Raw genomic sequence first — 6,225 nt, 5'->3', positions numbered from 1 at the left:
AAACAAGAAAGGGACACAGGCAAATAAAACCTATACACACAAACGAATATCAAACAAACAAATATCAAACACACATACACATATTAAACACCTATACAAAAGCCAGCAACACACACAAACACACACACATACACACACACATGCAAGCATAAACACATACACAGAATCGTACCAAGGCATACAATAAATGGTACTCGCACACTAGCATGATAATCCTATACAGAGAGAAAAATAATTATTGAGCTGGAAGGAGCAATGAATGGCTGCCAGCGTGATTCAATGATAAAGGATTAACTGCTGGGATCAATAAATGATCAATATCATCAAGACACTCCGAAATTTTAAATACATACAGCATGAATGTTTGTGTGTGAGTACGTATGTGGATATATGTGTATTTGTCTGTACATGTGTGTGTGTGTGTGTGTGTGTACATATATTTGTAGGTATGTATGTGTGTGTGTGTGTTGATGTATGCGCATGTGTTTATGTGTACGTTGTATGACATCATTAATTTTTTTAACTCCCAATTGAGTCGTACTTCAATTGAAAGTTGTGCACAAGTTACTTTTGTGATCTCTCTCTTTAATATTTCGTTAAACCAAATAAAATATGGTAAAAAGATCAATAAGCATTTGCTTAGGTTGGACAGTTAATAATATATTTGTAAATTTATTGTTAGGAAATTATTTTTCTGAGGCCAAAAAACTCTATTAAAAATTTATATATTTAAATTTGGTTGTTGAGAAACGTCAATGAATGATGTCTGTTATGCGTAGTAACTTTAAGATCTTTTTCTTTCAAAAAAATTATTACCTATAATTTTAACCGCTGTTCGCATTGTTGGTTAGTGTATAATTGGTGTAGTAGTTGTTACTTTAATGTAATGCTTTTATTGCAATGGAAGGTCTTCATGGTCGTTGGCCAGGGAAACTTTTATTGTTTGATGCATCAGACGTCTGCATGTGATCGTGTAACGTTGAAGTTGAAGCGCTTGATGCGAAGGAACATTTGCAAGCATTTGTACTCTTTGATTAATTGTCTTCAAGTTAGATGTGAATAGGGCACACACACACGCACACACATATACACACACACCAACCACACACACACACCAACCACACAGCAGACACACACACACACCACACACACAACAGACACACATACACCAACCACACACACACACCAACCACACAACAGACACACATACACCAACCACACACACACACCAACCACACAACAGACACACACACAACAGACACACACACCAACCACACACACACACACACACACAATAGTACACTCATATGTATTCATACATACATGTAAAGTTATGTATTCGTTTTGTAAGTTATATGAGTGAGTGTGTGTGGCCTGCATGTGTAAATAAAAAATACTAACTATCATTCAAAATATTGAACCAGACACGAAGATGTAAATTTTTTAACTTTTTAAATTTAAAAACAGAATTGAAATTTTCACTGAGATTTATGAACGCGAAATAATTTCTAAAAACTTCTAACACAAAACTGGGAACGTCGAACCAACTGGGAAACATTGAAATTAGCAACAGCAGAAAGCCTCGCTGGATGGTGAAAATTGAAATTTGAATTAAACGCATGCGCGAGCTTTGTGATGGCAAGCGAGGTGTTTGTTGGTGAAAATGTGAATGTAGAGAACATACAGACGTGATGTTTTTTATAAATCCGCCGGGAGAAGAAGGGGGAAACTTCATTTAAAAGTAAATCACAAGAGGCCTTGTGATATATACATATCGTTATGTTGAGTTTTGTGTTGTGTCAGGATGGTTTGAGGTTGTTTGTATCATGATGATTTTTTTTTGTATAAATTAGGTGTTATAGCGTTTGTAAGCTTGCATGTGGGCGATTGTGTGAAATGTTCATTGGAGATTTGATGCGCTATGTATATTTGTGTCATTTTGTTGTATTTGTATTTGTGTCGGACGTTCGTGAATTCTTTTTCTATCATATTAAATTGTAGATGGGTTGATTGACCATATCATCACATTGTACTGTCGAAGATTTTTCTAGCTGTAGTTTCTAATTTAGGTTAGAATGCATTTGAAATGCTCGTTCGCAAAAAGTGACACATGCCCTCTACAAAAACCTTCATTGTTGTAGTAGACAGGCTATATGTGCTACCTTCATAAGTGATGCCATTTCTGTGTTGAATTTTAACAGAGTAAACTCTGTTTGGAGATTTTTTTCTAATTGTTACAGCCATTCATTTCAATACATTTCATTCATTGTTTTATTTTAGACATGGACATCTCGAACGCATTGGCAGCTGTTATTAAGTATTTTTTTTTCTATTTGTAAGATAATTTAAAATTTAAAAAAAAATAACTAACCTAGACAAGAAAATCGCATCAAACAAATCAACGACAGATTTACAACAAACACTTTGCCAATAATTAATTGTTTAACCGGTGCTAATGTGTCAATCACGGGCTGAAATGTGACCACGTGACCACATGTGACCATGTGACATCAACATAAACATTATTTACGCCTTTTTAACTATCGCTTTATGTCTAGCTTGTAGGCAGACGGCCAGCAGGTAAATGGTTTCCAGATGATTGTTTGATTGACAGGTGTGATGTGGTGTAATTTGGTGCTGTTGAGTGTGGCGTGATGTGGCGTGGTAAGTTATGTATAACAAACAAATGGTTAGAGGTTGACTGGTTTAATTGTTTGTTCGTTTTCTGAAAATTTACAAACATGTAAGGTGTTGTTGTGATGACATCACAAAAATTGCTGATCTAATGATTGAAAACTTGATGCCATTTATTATCACCCCAATAAATTAAATTATTAGTCACGACAATCAATTTTTAAATTTAACCTCCGCCATATAAAACCCTTTACCAACCGCTATTTATTTCACAATGACAGAAACACTGAAATTGAACCATAGCAACCTAACCAACCCCACAAGACATATCCGCATCACCCGTAAACTAAAAATCAGCCCAAAATGATTTCTGAATATCTATTCTTGTTAATATTTTACGAGCCCTAATGTTTCAGAACACGTTTGTTTTTCAAATTTAACATTTTCTGGTAGGAAGTTTTTCTAAATGTTTGAATTAGTTTAGCGAAGTTGCAGAAATGTATCTTTTTGGTAATTGAAAAATTCCACAAAGTCTAGAAAATAAAATTTGAAAAACGAAAAATTTTTTCATTCAATTTAAAATTTATGAGTAAATAAGTACAACTAAAAACTAAAAGATTAAAATTCTAACATGCAGCAGATAACCATGACTGCATACTTTTTGAAACGCCCAAATATTCACTGAAAATAAATCGATGCATTTCAACGCTGAACAATTGCGCGCAAACATCATGTAACACACACACACACACACACACACACACACACACACACACACACACACACACACACACACACAACAACAACAACAACAAAAGATCAAACCAACACACACACTACATACCATAAAACCAGCACAGGCACCTCCAAACACAACACAAATGGCATACACACTTGCAAACATTTCAACGATACACATAAGAATATTTTCATACTCACATACAAATACGTGCATACAGACACTTAGAGAACGTTTTAATGCAAAGGCACTTAGCAGGAAGAGGAATCAATATGTGTGCCGACTGAAGATCCTTCAAAATAACAGATGGAGATTCTTCCCATGGGCAAACATTCATTTCAGTTTCTTTGAAAATATTAAATGCTCTTATAGATAACGAGACTCTGTAACATATAAACCGTAAAATAAATTGACTGCTAGCATTTCGGTCCAATGAAGTTTTTTAATAACAAAATTAAGTTAATTTACGTCAATTGAAATATATTCTGTAATATTCATCATTCACGATGGAGGTTTAAATTGAAAATTGTTTATAATGAGTACACCAGCATATGTAGAAATTAATAAAACATGTGAAATAATTCATGTTCATACTTGCAGTCTAATCTTTTTATTTAAATGAACGGTGTTAATAATTCTAAATTCAATTAAAAAAGAAAAATCTAATAGTTTCAATCACATTCATTCAGGCGTGTTTCTCTCGATCAATTGTGTCTTCTATTTTTCAGATGGCATTGTGTTCGAGTGATCGTTCAATCGAGACATGAAATGAAAAATATGCAGGCTGTACTTTAGAAATATTTCACGAGTGTATATGTAAAATGTATAATACAACTCTACCAACAACTATTTTACTGTAAGTGAAAGTCACTTGAATGCACCAGCAGATGACATCAAGTTAATGTAAGTGGCATAGTCGTAATGTTGATGACTTCATCGCATTTTAGATGACATCAATATATTCTAGATGAAATTGACGTCATCATATTATACTGTTGACGGTATGATGATAGCCCTATAATGCTAATGACATCATCCCATTGTTGATGACGTCATCTTATATAGATCGTGGTGTAGAGATGACATATCTGGCACACCATGATTGAAGGATGGATGATATCACGGATACTACAACTTGAAGATTCATCGATGTAGTTATGCATGTTTCTTGATTGATCACATCAGCATGGCCACAGATATGTTTTCATAATCTAGAGCAATATCTTTCGTGCTATATTTGATTGATTAGTTCATTTCACGTTGAGATAAATTCGCAATTTTACGCGGGAGTTAGAAATATGTTATTTGTTTAGATTCGCACGATTAATTGAGAATAAAAATTTATTTCATTTCTAACCAGCGAGTTTGTTTAGTTCATGGTGGTGGTGTGTTTGTGTGTGTTTGTTTGTGTGTATGTGTGTGTGTGTGTGCGTGCGTGCTTGAAATAATAAATGCGCCCTATGGCCTCCCAAGTTTGTTTGTTTAATTCTGTGGCAAAATTTTGCAAAAAATCTTTCAGAATAATTTTTCTTGGACGTTTTCACTGAAGCGCCATTGTCAGGTTGAAGTAAAAGCTAATTAAGGTTGGCGCTCTTCACCTGAAAATCGAGATGTAATGATGGGTCTTTCTAATGGCCTAGCAATTAGGATTGATAATAAAAGGGAAAAAATGAATTAACGTTAATTTGATGATCATTAATTTATTATCGTTTATTGTTCTCCATTCGATTGTCTATGTTGTCATCGGTTTTTGTTATTTTTTAAATAAACACATGAAAATGCGTGCCTGAAAAAATAATGTAATGAAACACGAACAAAAATAATTTATTTTTCTCTGGAAAGCAAGGAGGTAGCAGGTACAATTGAGTGGGAAGAAGGCCTCACTACTTCAAATGCACATTTATATAGCTTTTGTGTGGGCTTCTTATTTTTTTTTTATTTTCAACTTTTTTTTTCATAAAATGGTATGTTTTAAAGTGCATAAATAAACATTTATTAATGTTTGTTTTTATTGTTTGAAAAATATCTTTTTTTTTAGTTTATTAAGGCATTTTAGCAATTTCAGTTGACGTTATTTTCAGTATGTTTCGTTAGTTTTGTTATGGTTATATAAGTTGCTATCACCTTTGGCCCTATCTATCTGGTTATATAAGTGGCTATCACCTAATGTCGTTTTGGTAGGGTTTGCTGGTTCTTTGTCAGTTGGATGTTGGCGTTGTTTCGTTCAACGTTGCACTGTTTGCCCAGTCTCGACAGTAGTCCGAACAGTGAGTGGCCAGGGTGAAGTTCTATGAAAGTAGTTGAAAAGTTGAAAGTAGGGTTAGTTGTAGTAGTAGTATTATTATTAGTATAGTAGTAATAGTGGTAGCAGTAGTAGTAGTAGTAGTGGTAGTGATAGTAGTAGTAGTGGTAGTGATAGTAGTAGTAGTGGTAGTGATAGTAGTAGTAGTGGTAGTAGTAGTAGGTGTAGTGGTGGTAGTATTGTTGGCGATGGTGGCGATGTTGGTTTTCAAATAGTGTTTTTAGATAAACTTCGGAAGATAAGTGTCTCACTACATGGTTCATAAACACTCTCAACTTTGTTTGAACAATTTTTCGTACGTACGTAAGTTTCGGATGGAGATGATGTCGAATTCAATGTTTCAAACCTATCAAGTGCTCTGTAAAACATCCGCTGTGTGTGTGCACGTGCACTTGCACATCACGTGCACGTGCACACACAATGTAATGTACCGTCATGATATGCTGCACTCGTCCCTGCGTGGAATAAATTAGCGTCTTACGCTGTATTGTTAGCATCGGAGCAGGCCACAAAATGTTTTAGTGTGAGCACATGCCTGGCATTGTTTTAT

Source organism: Helobdella robusta, assembly GCF_000326865.2.
Source record: "Helobdella robusta unplaced genomic scaffold HELROscaffold_44, whole genome shotgun sequence".
NCBI classification, from domain to species: Eukaryota; Metazoa; Annelida; class Clitellata; order Rhynchobdellida; family Glossiphoniidae; genus Helobdella; species Helobdella robusta.
This window is presented reverse-complemented; position numbering follows the sequence as displayed.